Consider the following 15,230-nt stretch of genomic DNA (forward strand, 5'->3'; position numbering starts at 1 on the left):
TAAAAGGGTCTTTCATGAGTTTTGACTCTTGTGACTGCCAGACTTGCCATGGGCTCTGTGAAGAATAAAGGATCTTCCCTACACTCCCTCTGCTTGTGCATGCCTGTATAATCCCCATAGACTGTCTCGAATTGAGCGCAAAGCAGGGGGCAAGGTCTTCCTAAGTATGAAATTGTTTTGTTTTTTTAATCAGCCCCAGAAATTACTTCTTGGGAGTATGGGGTGCGGGGGGGGGGGGGGCAGGGGGAAGAAAAAGGTAATGGAAGCATGCAAAATGGTTACTGGGGTATAGCACTTAAGTCTTCAAAGCTAGCTATAAGGATATGTCTACACTGCAATTAAACCTACAGCTGGCCCATGCCACCTGACTCAGGCTTGCGGGGCTTGGGCTAAGAGGCTGTTCAATTGCACTTTAGATGTTTGGGGTCAGGCTGGAGCCCAGGCTTTAGGAACTTGCGAGGTGGGAGGATCCCAGAGCTTGGGCTGCGTCGCAAGCCTGAACATCTACACTGCAGTTAAACAGCCCATTAGCCTTAAGCCCGTAAACCTGAATCAGCTGGCATGGACCAGCTGGGGGTTTCTGACTGAACTGTAGACGTACCCTAATTGTCATGTTTCCGTGCCTAGATAGTACAGGGAGGATGAGTGTAAAGACTATTCTGTAGTGTATCTAAATCCAGTTGACAGAATGGGAAGAACTGGCTGGCTGGCTGTGGAGATGGATCATTGAATCTTTGCTTCAAAGTCACTAGGTCGAATCCAGCCCAGGTTGGTAATGATTGAGTCGTTCCCATCTGATGGCCATTTGGTAGTTATGTGAAAGGAATCTGGCTCAAATGAAAGGATTTCTCCATCCAGTTCCTAATAGATATCTCAAAATCTACCATTGCAACTGGTTCCTGGTGGCAGTCTCAACAGAGGTCAAGGATTGAATGGACTGAAATACCCTTTCATCCCTAAAAGGCAGTCATTTGTAGGATGGGTGTGGGGAAGCCTACACTGCTTTTACGTGCACTAAAACTCCTCTGTGCATACCAAACTTCTGTCTCGGGAGCTGTCAATACTGGCACCTTTCAGTCAGTGATAAATTCAGTTAGGAAAATACTATTGCCTTGACTAAGGGCTTGTCATTATTGCAGTGTTAGTTTGAGGTATAACTTGAGTGTTTCCTCTACCCTAACTCACAGGCGTGCACACAAATCTCTAGCTCAAAGTAGGTGTTGCTTAAGCTAGAGCAGGCTGGCCTCTTGGGAGTCATGGGTGGAAGCTTGATTGCTGCTGCCTAAGCTAGTGACGTAGAGAGATGCAGTTACTCTGTTCTGCCAAACCAAACGCTCTGTGCTGCTCATGCAGTCACTGTGTGGTTCCAGTGCTTGTTTTACAGTGTGACTGCTCTCACTCAAGCCAGGCTAACTTGCGTGTAGATAACTCAAGCTAACTGCACAGTGAAGATCCAGCCTGAGAACAACTCCAAGTGTTTAGTATTCATGCCAAATATTTCCCTTGGTCCCTGTACAGCTTTGGTTTGCCTTTGCCCATTCCCTCCCTCAACTCATTAGGATAGAGGACCTGGATCCTAGAGTAAATATCCTGTCAAATGCTCCGTACTGATAGCTCAATGAGGTGGGTTAAACCTTGGGTCACGGTCTATAATAAAGCAGTGATGAATGTTTCCAGATGGTGTTTCTTGGAAGATTTTTTTAAATGAAATAGTCAGCACTCTCTTGTACATTTATTTTGCTCACACTGTTGTAGCGAGAGTGTTAACACTCATTAATCATAAACACTTTCTGGAAGCTGCTGTAGGGCAATACTTTAGACTTGGAGGGAAAACATCAGCCCAAGTGCTACAACCAGTCTTCTGGACTTTAGAGCTGGGGCTTTCTCCTATTGAAATCCATGGAAATTGAAATTAAGGGTAACATTTCAAAAGTGATTTTGGAGCCAAAGTCCCATTTTCAAAATGACTTGGGCACTTAGAAGCCTAAATCTTATTGAAAGTCAGTGGGATTTAGTGTCTTTCATTTTTGAAAATGAGACTTAGGTGCTTTTGAAAATTTTACCTGAGGCCCTTACTTTGGTAAGATTTGGCTGTCTCAGGAAAAAATAACATGAGGACAGTATTAAGAAGACATGATTAAATCAATGTTAGTCTGGTGAATACAACTACTTGGTTACATCCCTCTCGTTTTGTATGTGTTGAATATTGCCACTTTCCACATGCAGGACTCCTCACTATTTTCAGCCCTGATCTCTCCAGGTCACTTAATATTTGGCACTACGTTGCTCCCCCTTCCCCCCCCCCATTTTGGTCTTATCTGCAAATTTCATTGTGGTTGCAATTTCACAGAACATACCCCCACACAGAGATTTTGAAGCGGCTGCACAGGTGTGAAGTGTTTTTTGAGTTTAATGTTCTGTAACTCCTCACTTAACGTAGTAGTTATGTTCCTGAAAAATGAGACTTTAAGCAAAACGATGTTAAGCGAATCCAATTTCCCCATAAGAATTAATGTAAATAAGGGGGGTTAGGTTCCAGGGAAACTTTTTTTTGCTAGACAAAAGAAACTTGGTTGAGGTGGTAAAGTCAGAGGGTGGGATATTTCCCAGGGAATGCCTTACTGCTAAATGATGAACTAGCAATTGGCTTAGCGCTCAAGGGTTAACGCGTTGTTAATGTAGCCTTACACTCTACAAGGCAGCAGGAATGGAGGGAGGGGAGACAGCATGGCAGACAGACACACGTGTGTGTGTGTGTGTGAGAGAGATGCACATTTCCCTTTTAAGTACGCTGACCCACTCTAAAGTACACTGCCTTGTTAAGTTAATCAGCAAGCTGAGCCCACAGCTGCTGCTAGAAAGCTCCCTCCGTCGCGAGCCTTGTCGTGTGACCCCCCCCGCTCTATGGAGATGGGGTAAGCGGGGTGCAGAAGCAAGGGGGAGGGGGACAGACACCCTGACATTAGGGCGCACCCCTCCCCCCCCCCGCACAGCAAGCAGGAAGCTCGGGGAGCAGCTCCAAGGCAGAGGACAGGAGCAGCACATGGTAGTGGGGGGAGGGACAGCTGAACTGCCAGCAGTTGATAGCCTGCTGGGCGACTGCTGCACAGGGAACTTAGGGGAGCGGGGAGCTGAAAGCAGGGGCTGCCGGTCCACCCTGGTTCCAAGTCCCTACCAGCTAGCTGCAATGGGCTGTTCTTCCTGCAAGCAGTGGACAAAGCAGGCGGCTGCCAAATGATGTTATAAGGGAGCATTGCACAACTTTAAAAGAGCGTGTTCTCTAATTGATCAGCAATGTAAACAACGTTAACAGGGACTACTTTAAGTGAGGAGTTACTGTAGCTGGTTTTAAAAACAAGGCCTCTGGAGACACTACATAGGTTCTGGACTGAGCTTCATCTAACAAGAAACAGCAGGGCTTGGAGACTGACATATATTTCCCCATTGTGGCAGAAGCTGCTTTGAGGACCACTCAGGAGTGGTCGGGAGCCCACCAGTTGCCTGCGGAGCCCATCTTGAGAACTACTACTCTGGGAGATTGGTTAATGCAATACCAATTAATGTATAAATGGAACAACTGGAGCTGGGCTCATCCCCCCGGAGCATGTAAAGCTATATCCTACCATCAGTCCAGTTTCATACAAGGGTTAGGGGATTAATTCAGCCCGGATTCACACCCCTGACCATGGTGCAGTTGCATAGGGATGGAGGTAAATCAGGGGAGGATTTATTCCCTGACCTAGAGCAGACTGGATTTCAGGCAGCCAAAGTGAGATTAGGTCATTACACTTGGCCACTATGCACACACATACAATGTTGGGCTTTAGCAACATCAGCTGTCTTGTGTCTGTACTGCAACTACAAAAAGCTCCCTTTGTTGCTTTCTTGTCACTAATCTTCTGTACCATTTAATCCCTGGTTAGGGGAGTCTCATATTTAATGGCAACACTGAAGAATCTTCTGTGTATTATATTCCCAGAGAGGGAGATAGTGGAAATGGATGTTTTCGGTGGAACAACTACTTCCAACATTGATCCCTTTAAAAGATACTCAAGACTGTTAGGCTCAGGACATTGCTTTTATATAGGAATTATGATGTTTGTAAGCTTTTGAGCTCAGGGAACTAGTTATGGGGTACAATGGTAGGTCACCAGTTCGCCGTCAGTTATTTTTGGTTACTACCAGTCTAAGCTATCATTTTGATGGCCTCTGTGATGTATGTTAGAAAAGTGTTAGACCAGTTCCTTTTGGATGAGTATCCATGTCCCAGGAATGTAGTGGGCTGCGACTCAGGAGATTGGGGTTCAATTCCTGACTCTGCTTCAGATTCAGCCTGTTGTTTATTTGGGTAAGTGAATTGTTTGGGTAAATAACGTAATCGCTCACTGCTTCAGGTCCCCCTCTGTGAAAACTCCAAGAAGCAGCATATTATTCCTAGTGCTCCCATGGGTGCTCCACGTCAGGGTGCACGTGTGCTTCAGATGCCTTTGATTGGAGATTTTAGATAGCAGTGTGTTCAGCCTGTGTATGTGTTCTGTCCGGCCTCGTGCACAGCACTGTGGCTATAGAGGGCTGCATAGATGAACCACCCTCCTTTCCGTCTCACCCGCTTGGGCCTGAAATTAAAGCTTAGCAGTGTCCAAATTGATCTCATCTCAGCTGTGTTCCTTTTCTCAGTAGACTTAGTAGTTTAGTTTTTTTAATGATAATATTTGGTGGTGGTGGTGGTAGTTTTTTAAATTTTTTTTTTTCTTTCTTGTTAAGGACTGTTGTCCTTTCAGTTGTTCTCCCCTCCTGGGAGCTTTAGATTGCTGGGAGTGCATGTCCGGTTCGCCCAGTTTTAAATGCTGTCATGCTTGCAGGCTATCCCAGTAAGTAACAGGTACACCTGGTGTGTCCGTTGCCTTGGGGAGTCACACATCCCTTACAATCACACCCCAGACTTTTAACCAAGGTGTCCTCTGAGTTCCACATTAACCAGCCTATTCATCTCCCAGCTTTCTTCCCTAAAGCACACCTGAATATGGAGGACACGGTATTGCACACACTTGATGTCAGAAGGGCTTTTCCCTTTTAGCAGGACGGGACTAAGCCATTTAGAAAATCTCGCAGATTTGTGTCTATTGTGGACAAATTGAAAGGATCTACAATTTTCAAACAAAAGTCTCTCTAGATGGATATCTGACTGCATTACCTGGCTGTCATGATGAGAAGACCCTTGGGTGTCTTGAGTGAAACTGAAAACCTGCCAAATGCTCTGAGCTTGGACCTGGTTATCGTGTATATGCATGTATTGTGCTTGAGCCCCTGGAGTCTGTAAGGATACAGCATTTAAGGAATGCTGTAAACAGGGAATCTGCCTATTTGATAGTTTATTTCAGGGTCAATATGATTTAAATCAATCCACCCTGAAATAAACTATCAAACAGGCAGATTTAAATAATTGATTTTAATCGACTTTCCCAGTTGTACGTCTTTTATTTTCTAAAGAAAGGTGTGTTCTCAGCGGTTAATAGAACCGTTAAAACATGTTGGTTTACAACTAAACAGATCCTTTCTAATTTGGTACATCTTTTTGCTATTAGGAAGGTACGCCATAAATATATACATTTTATTTAAGCAATTATAGTTTAATATTTTCAGTTTCTTGTACATTTTTAGTATTTTAGAAAACGGTGAATCATATTGCTTATTTACTAGATTTATGCTTATGAGGATTTTGACTGGGATTTAATTAAACACACAACAGCATATATAATTTTTATTAAAATCTTAAATATTTTGGATACATAAACTTTTCTTATCAAAACATGTTTTACATTTACAACTAAATGATTTATTAAAGGAATAGAGGGATTAACTTTAGTCAATGAATTAAAGTGATTTCAGGTCAACTTGGGAAAATTTTCAAATATGCCTAGGCGAAAGTGACGAGTTTACATTCTTACTTACCTAAGTCTCTCCTGAAAATGAAACCATCTAAGTTACTTTTAAATGACAAAATAAAAAAAAAACCATTAAAAAAAACCAAACCAATTTTTATCCACACTGGTTTATTTGGGGGCTTGCTACAAGTCGTGCCCATTTTTCACAAGTTCCACACCAGAATTTTGGCTCACCTTATTGCTAACCGTGCAATGTGGTATCCAGGTGGGACTTCCACACCAATGGGATCTATTCACTTGAACTGTCCAGGAGAAAGTGAAAGATCCCACACTGTCTTACCCAATGTTCCCTCTCTCAGCCAGGTAGTTTCAGATGCTTGTGAGCTATTGCTGAAGGCACTGTGGCTACCCATTGGCCTATAGCATTACTGTCCCAACAGTATAAAGGTCCTTCTTGCAGAAAGTGTTGAGGTTCTCAAAATATGGAGGAAAATAAGGCCAAATTCAGTTCTATTCTGTCAGAGTTGAAGAAGAGGTTGGGATTTCCATTTTGAAACCCAAAAGCAGGGCAGTGCAACTTCCTTAGCTACTAGTTTTGTACAAACCCAGAATGCAGAAACCACATAGGATTCTGTGGTTTTTCTTGGTTTCAGTTTGAAAGGCAAACGGCCATGGTTTGGGCTGGGGATTGCTTTGAGATTATGGGTCTGAAACTGAAGTACCTAGCACACTTCGGCTGTATGTGCATTCAGGGGACCAGATTCTCTGCAGGCGTAAATGGGTACAGCTCCAATGAATTCAGTGGTGCTTTGGCCATTTATGCCGGTGAAGACTTTGGCTCATGACATTCTCAAGTTCTTCCACTGTTGTCATAACATCAGTGCAGCTCTACCATAACTAGCAATGCTGGGAACGCTAGTGCAGTCTTCGTGTCTTATTAATCACAGTGTCAGTGAACCCCATTTGCAACATATCTAGACGACAAGATGGTCTGTCCGAGCGCTCACAATGTTGTTAGGATTGGTGGAGCTGCAATTGTACTAGTGCAACAGTGAGAGAATTCCGTAGATATCTCAATGAATATGAGGGCTCAGGGAGCTATGTAAGTAACAGAGGTACAGAACTAGACAAAGGATGCACCTCTTACTTCCCGTATTTACTCCCGTGAGTATTGCACAGCTCTCCTACCCAGCTCGCTTGGGCTGCTTTTCTCCTCTTTTCCTAGTTTCTGTAATAAAAATAAACACACACCCTTTACTGCTCTGTACCCTGAAGTCTACTGAACTTTTAACCCCACTGATTTTGATCCTGGTCCTCTTCCCAACCTTGCTAACACATGATGCGAGTCCCAAGTATGGTTTGCCTGACGCTAGAGATTGAAGCAATGCAGTGTGGGGTTAAATAATGTGACACCGACTGAAAATGACAGCCTGCTCCAGAAGTTCGCTTCAATTTAAAGCCTGTTACAGAATATTACAATTTTAAATGACATCCTTGTGGAAGAAATACTGCAGGATAGAATGACAGACATTTTCCCCCTTTTCAATCCCAATTGTATCACATTTTTAATATGTGGTGAAATTGAAATACTCATCGGTTGAGTTGTGCCAAAAATCACTGGTTGTAAACCCTAGCAACAGTTTTCTGTTTTGAGTCCCTTCATATCTTTATTCTGTTGTGGGAATCACTATTTGTTACTATGCCTTGAACAGCTGAAATGCTGATGTAGAAGTCCCAGTTGAAAACATCATCGTTAAACTCAGCCTTCTTGGTGGTAGGTGGAAACAGGGTATGAATTATTGGCAGTGTTTTCAAATGTGGGTGCTTAAAGTTAGTCATCTGAATTCATATCTTAGGCATTTAAATAAGCAGCCCCTTTTTTTTTTTAGAACTTCTGAGTACTTACGGTTTTTCTTAGTCAGTGGGGCTGCAGGTTCTTTGTGAGGTCAGTGCGGTTATTCCAGACTTACATAAGGGTAAATGAATTCAAAATCTGGCACAAAGATCCAGGAATTTTGTTGCATCTTCTTATATAGGTTGACTGAAAAAAACTTAAAAATTGAACTTGTTTTTCACCTTCTGAGCTGATTGTCACAGTTTCAAGATAACTGCACCTTTGCCCTTTCCCTGTGATCTGCCCCAGGAATGCCCTCTGAGGGCTCTAGAAGTCACCTCTTTCTGGGCAGGGACGTGCATCCCACTCCCTCCTGACCCAATGTTTTAACCTGCAGTGACCTTGTACTCACTGTGATTCTCCCTAAGCAGGTTTGACATATGTCCAGCCCTACTCTTTGCTTTCTCTCTAAGGACAGTATTTCACAACAACCAAATAGCTCTTCCAAAGCAGAGTATATTAAGGACAAAAGCATACAGAAAAAACGTAAAACAAGAACAGGATCTAAATGCTTTACCAGTCAGTCCTATGGAGACCCTGGCAAATTCCCATCTTTCCAGCCTTTTGGCAGGATTGGGTCCCTTGGACAAAAGGTCACATCAGTTTGCTGAATCAAAATGGGGTGGTACTTCTCTGGAGTCATGTACAATGCCAGGGACTGCAGTAATCACCCCTACAGTCTTTAGTCCCTGGAGGAACTGTGGTAACCCTCCCCAATGCAGTAGAATACAATCCCAAACATGCAACAAGACACAGAACATTCATAAATTTTTTACAATAAGATCCCCAAAGATACCGCATGTGGTTGCAACATCGGTCGTGCTGAACATTTACCTGTGCACCTTGCTCAGATTGGGTGGTGAAATGAGACCCTGGTCAGTATGAGACCCTGCTTATATCTACAGTTGAAGCTGTTTTCTCTAATAAATGTCTCCTATAGGACAGATATTCCATATATCATGTCAAAGGGGAGCTTACATTTACATCAGTAACTGTGTAAAAATTCACTGTGGTTTTCATTCTAATTTTACCCCTCCACTTCATGCAAATGCTTGAAAAAGGACAATTTGGCCCTAAATACTTAAATTTCACTTGATATTTGGCTGTCTCAGGCTGCCAGAGAATAGGATTATTTCCTAATCTGAGTTCAGGGTAACAATCCCACATTGTCAGAAAGATGAGCTGGATGAGAAAGATGATTTGTATATGTGAATAGTCTTTTTCCAGGCTGTAATTCTGGGATGGTAAGAGGTGCTGGTCTTAACCTCAGATGGTAGGTGTGAGGAAAAAGCATTGCTTGTCCCATTGTCTCTTCTGCTGGTCACTCCAAACCATTGCTGTGGTCTTGAATGAGTTTGCAGGTCTTGTGCTGTAGTGTAGCTGTCTCTTGAGCAGGAGAGAGGAGATTAATGGGGAAACTCATTAAGTGGGAGATGAGCCACAGAAGGAAAATTGAGGAGTCTAGTCTGCTCTGTCTTTTCTGTGCAGTATATTTTGCCTTGATGAGGAGTGATGGGCTGAGCGACCTTGCAGAGTGTTTCCATCCCTAACTTCTATATCTTTCTGAATCTATCTTCAGTTTTCACCTTTATAATGGGGCAGGAGGCAGAATGAAATGGCCCAGATTGCTTGGCAGATCAATGCAGCATACTTTGGTCTGCCGCTGAAACAGATTCCATTTGCTGTCATCATGAGTCATGTCACCTGACTTGAGAAAGAAGAAAGCAAATGAATTCATAATCAGTTGACAATATGCAGGCAATATGAGTAAACACAGAGATCAGGGAGAGGTAAATTCCTGCTAGAACCTCCATCTTTACTCCCTGCACATGCAAGTTTGTTCCTTAATGAATGTTTTGTAGAGTCTTGCCTTCAACGTCCCAGCTGAAAGGGGTCGGCTCCATGTCACTTGGGAGACTGTTCCACAGTCTACTACATTTGGCTGTCAGGAAGCTTTGTCATATTCCTCTTTTTAATCTCATCCTGTTACTTCTACATCTGTCCCTTTTTCCGTCCTAAGTAATTCCACAGCCTCTGAGGTGTTTCACCCTTCATATATTCATAGCCTGTTACTATATCCCAATATCCTCACTGCTAATTTCTTAGCCAAACACTACATATTAACTCTTTGATGGCTCGTCTACACATGAAAGTTGTTTTGGAATATGGAAGGGTGTGGATATTAAAGAGTAATACTTATTCTTAAATAACTCTCATGGGTGGACACTCTTATTGCAGAATAAGAGTGGCTATTTCTGCATTAACTTAATCCAATTTTGGATTAAGCTAAACCAGAAAGGGGCACTCTTATTCCATAAGAGTGACCACTCATGGATTTATTCACAAATAGCTTTACAGCAATAACTCCATATGTGGACAAACCTTCAGTCTTTCCTCAAAACTCAGTCCTCCCTCTTCAGTCATTTCTGTGGCTCTTCTCTAACCTTCCTGTAGTTTGTCCATATCTTCTTATTAACAAATTTCCCAGACACTCCAGATGTGATCACACCAAAGCCTCATACTAAGCCTAGTAAAAGGTTAAAACTTTTACTTCCTTCTATACTTACAGCTGAAGCACACTGTTTTCAGTAGGATTATTATTTACTTACTGTTTGTATTGTGGCAGCCCCCTAAAGAATTCATTTAGGGTTGGAGCCCCGTTTTGTTGGGCCACCTGGTTCCTAAACTGTGGTCCGTGTGCTGTCTGATCACATGATGCTGGCTCTTGGCCTTGTTCCCAGCTGCTAAATCACACTGAGACAATGAACAATGTTAAATACTTCCTCAGTTTTACTTTCCTATGTACGTTATTACTGCGGGGATGGTATGTGATTATGAATGGAAGGAGAGATGGTCTATGCAATCATGAGTGGGAGAGGAGTTTGTCCAAATGACAATCTCTCAGTTAAGATATGCTCCATGCTAGGGAAATATTTGAGAATCCCAGGGTGTGCTGCCACATAGGAAAACACATTCCTTGTCCAGAAGAGTTTACGGTCTGATGTCGCACTGTTGCTGCTCCTTCACTAGAGCACCCCAAGATAGTACATATATGACCCTCCTATACTGAAAGCACTGCACCATTTCTTCTGTAACGCACTATAGTTGATGTGAAGTAGCTAGACTGCAGAGAAAAGAGCTGTTACTTTAATACAAACTAATTAGCCTAATTGTCATTAATCCGATGTGCTACTACAGTCAATGGTTGGGTGCGAATTGGATTGCTCATTAGTAATCAATAACAGCACCATTGATTAATTCTCAACTGATAATTGAATAGTTACTGTTGGTTTAGTGGATTTCCACATGGCTTTAGATCTCTAAAAGATGCCTGTTATGTTAAAGTGAGGCTGACAGGTTTTGCCCCCTTTCTCATCATCTGACGGGTTTTTTCCTTCACAGTAAATGGGAAGCATTGTCTAGACCCGCCTTTAAAAAACAACCACCAAAAAACCCCAAACCAAAACAAAAAAAGCCCTGGCACTGTAATCAGTTGTTCCAGTCATGAAAAAAGAAAAGGTGCAGAAGTTTGGGTCTCCTTTGTCCTTTGTGGAAAAACAGATGCATGTTGCAAAAGCTGACTCCACTGCACATATCCAGGCAGAGAGACCGGGCTTTAGAAATTAAGAGCAGGATACAAGCACACAGTCCTTTTGTTTGCTGATAGCAAGCTGGGGGAGTGGATGGGATGGTTCTGCCCTGCAGAGTCCTTTGATAGATGATATTCTGACAGGAGCTGTTCTATGCCAGTGGTTGTCTTTAACGTTTGGTCCATGTCTAAAGTCCTCTCTATTTGTCCAGTGGTGAGAGCACAGTTGTACAGTCAATAACGTTGTATATAGTTTTCCTCACTTTACTTTATTCTGTTACTCTAATATGCAGGGACTCAGGCATTTTTTTAAGGTGGTGAATTGTGATCTGGGGTCAATGTAGCCATTACTGCCTGCATCTCAGCATGCAATACACTAGCTTGATCCAAACTCCAGGTGCAGTCTCTGGTGGGCTGCATCTTTATGTCCTAGGTGAGGGCACCAGTGATTTGCTCAATGTCTAAGCAAACTAGTTGTATCCCTCTGGCTTCTAGCAAGTTACCAGCATGCCTCTCAGATGGGAAAAATTTGGGCAACCTTGGGGCAGGGTCTCCTGAAAACTGATTGATATGAAATGCAGTCTAACAGTAGCCACTGGAGTCCGTGAGTGTTGAGTTTGTCATGGGACAGGGTATTGTTAATCTTTTGTGACACAGAGCCATGTCAGGTAATGGGGGCTAGGAAGCAAAGATCAGTATCCTAGAAATTCTTCTGATTGTAACACTTCCAGTATTTTTTTTTTTTTAAAGTGGTGTGTCACATGGCTGTTACACAATCTGGCTTCCCAGGTTACCCCTGCTTCACGATACCTGCTTCAAATCAACTTTTCCAGGTATAAGCTAAAATGGTGCAATGTTTTCAGACAGAGAGGCTTAATGATATCCTATTTAATGTTCTGTTGGTGGAAGAAAATCAGTACAAGGACATCAGACTCCTGCTCTGGGATCTCTGTAGATTGCTCTCATGTGCTGCTCCATCTGTGCGTCCTAGTTTATTTAGTTACGTTACACTTGCCTAAAATTCCCCCTGTAGTTTCAGCTGGATACAGTGTTCTCCCACGCTTTTTGTTCCGAATACTTGGGATCAAAATCTGAGTGACCCTCATGCTAACACCTGAGGTAGGGGGCATGGCACACAAGAACTCTTCGCCATTTCTTGTGAGGGCTTCTCATGTTGTGGTCCCTGTGCTCTGGGGGATGCTGGGACTGCTTAGCTTCTGCTCTCCCTGTGGAATAACTTACTGAAATGGAGGAAGGACATGGGGCCATAACCCCCTCCTCCACACCAGCCCACCGGGGAGCAACCTGTTCTATTATAAAGCTTGGGGTAGATTGCTCACACACACCATACCATGTACATGGTGCAGCCCTGGGAGAGATCATACTTTCCTAAAGCACCATTTTGGTAGCACTTCTCGTGGAGTAGTGCATCTCCACCTACCTCATGTAGAGCAGTGGTATAAATGCTGCAATCTAGATCTTCGGGTAATGTTGCTGTACACTGTAAAATGGTTGCCACTATCCACTCCATAGACAGCTGCATTTCAGGGATGGATGATGATATCCATGTATACTGTATAAAGATTTGGTGGCTTGGTGTATGCACACAGTTGGCGCACTCTGTGATCTGGCTATGATATCTATGCATCTCTTTTACATGTTTGCCTTTCATTTTAAATATTAAACTTGGGTGACTTCTTTGGTTGCCAGGCTTCAAGATTAGTTTGGAACGGTGGCTCTCTGACTCTGTACTCACTCACACTAGTGTAAATAAGCAGTGAGTGGAGAATTTGGCCCAAGTGAATATAACTTAGCTGTCATGTGTTAGGCAGGGCTGACAGTGGGGTCAGAGAAGTGCCTGGTCTGTCATTTCCCAACAACAGAATTTCATTAGCCGCTATCAAAATGTTAAGGTTTGGGGAACTTGTTTATCCACCTTTTCTGTAGCAATCAGCCCTCTCCCTCACTGTCCCCTGCAGGTGTTTCTTGTGGGATTTGTCTCTTCCTGTACTTAGTCAGAGCTGGGGAAATGTCAGACAGCTTTATTCATATTTGCAGGCCAGTGAGATTTGGAAAAATAAGGTGTTGTAAAGCAGGGGAACCTCTATCCCCATAGTTGTGTGAGTTAACTAATTTGTGACAATATTTGCCAGGTTCCAGTAATGAACTCCTAGCATGCACGTGAAATGTTCATGCCTGGCAGGATCACTGGCTTCAACCAACATTCTTCTGTATGAAGTATTCCATACAAACTATAGCCCAAACTACTTTGCAGTTAAATAAGAAAATAATAGGAAAGGGAAAAACTTTCAGGCCCTGGCCTCCCTCAGACACCTTTAGCTCAAATGGCTATCCCTGGGAAGTTACAAGTGACTAATGTGTAGTTTAGTAACAAACCTGAACTTCTATCTTTCAAGTTAAGTATATGGCCCTCATAGCTCTAGTATATGAGCCCTCACATCATTAATGGATTTATGCTCACAACCTCCTTTGCAAAGCAGTATCCCATTTTACAGCTGGGGAACTGAGACATGGATAGATGAAGCGACTTGCCCAAGATCACACAGGAAGTCTTGAATGAGCTGGGAGTTGAACCCAGTCTCACTGGTCCTGTGCCTTTCCACTAGACCACCCTTTTATATGCTGTCCTTAGCTATTGCTTATATTGAAATCTTTTAAAGGAGAAAGACAATGCTTCTCCAAAAATGTTGACTTTCTTTTAAATAGGAGAAGAAATAAAGACATTAAAATGGATGAGTGCTCTTATTGTCCAGGTCAACTAACACTGAAAAAGCATCCTTGCAAAAGATGGTTTCCCTTAGGAGTGACCTGAATTTCGTCTGTAATTATCACACACAAATGTTAGTTTCTGACCTGCCATTTCTTGTGCTTACTATTGTAATGCAGTTAATGTGGAGCTTTGAGAGAACTAGAATGTATCTTAACTAGCAGTCTCTGATTTTCCAGTTTTGTCATTAGCAATCTTTGGTATACCAGAAGTGTTGCTCTGGCAACAGGGAGGAAATTATCATGTGGTTGCTGCACTGTATCAGGTAAATTATTATTCCTTGTGCTTTCTTAACAAAGCTGTTCTAGGGGGCAAACCGCTTTCTTCCTGTTGTCATAACGGTGTTTAGCATAGATTTCAGTGTAGTCAAGAGCCACAATTAAGCATCCTTTACATGAGAGACTGAGACAGAGTGCCTTCTAATCGGAGCTTAGCTTCTGTAATGGGATTTGAAAGATGTCAAATGTGCACGGTATCCTCTAACACTTCTGTTTTAAAGTTGAGGCATGATAGCTATCCTGATGCTTAAACTTTATTGGTTGCTCAGTTATATGGCACTCCTTAGAAGGAAGATCTTGAGTACTACAGCATAGTAATTGGGACCGTATAATTACCTAGATTGGTGCCCCAATCACCCTTCTGCACCCAAACTCCCTCCCTCTTAGTTAACCGGCATTTTTCACTTACTGGCACCCCCCATTTCCCCCAATGTGCTGGATAAAACAGCTTTTACTGTACTTCCATGCTGTAATTACGTTGCCCCTGAACCTTCTCTTTGTTAAGATAAATAGATTGAGCTCCTGAGTCTGTTAGTGTTACTATAAGGCAGATTTTTTGATCCTTTAATCATCCTTGTGACTCTTTTCTGAACCCTCTCCAGTGAATCAACATCCTTCTTGAATTGTAGGCACCAGACTTGGTACAGCAGGTTGCATCTGTGCCAAATGCTGGGGTAAAATAACCTCTTTACTTTTGCGTGATAGTGCCCTGTTTATGCATGCAAGGATCACATTAGCCCTTTTGGCCACAGCATCGCACTGGGAGCTCATGTTCAACTGATTATCCACCACGACT

General features: G+C 42.8%; 1 protein-coding gene across 3 annotated transcripts in view; it reads left to right on the forward strand.

Annotated features, from left to right (window-relative positions):
• PTPRA (protein tyrosine phosphatase receptor type A) overlaps window positions 1-15,230 on the forward strand; it is a 255,446-nt gene that overhangs the window by 167,351 nt on the left and 72,865 nt on the right. The window lies entirely within an intron of this gene.

This window comes from Natator depressus, chromosome 4 (assembly GCF_965152275.1).
Source record: "Natator depressus isolate rNatDep1 chromosome 4, rNatDep2.hap1, whole genome shotgun sequence".
In the NCBI taxonomy this organism is placed as follows: Eukaryota; Metazoa; Chordata; order Testudines; family Cheloniidae; genus Natator; species Natator depressus.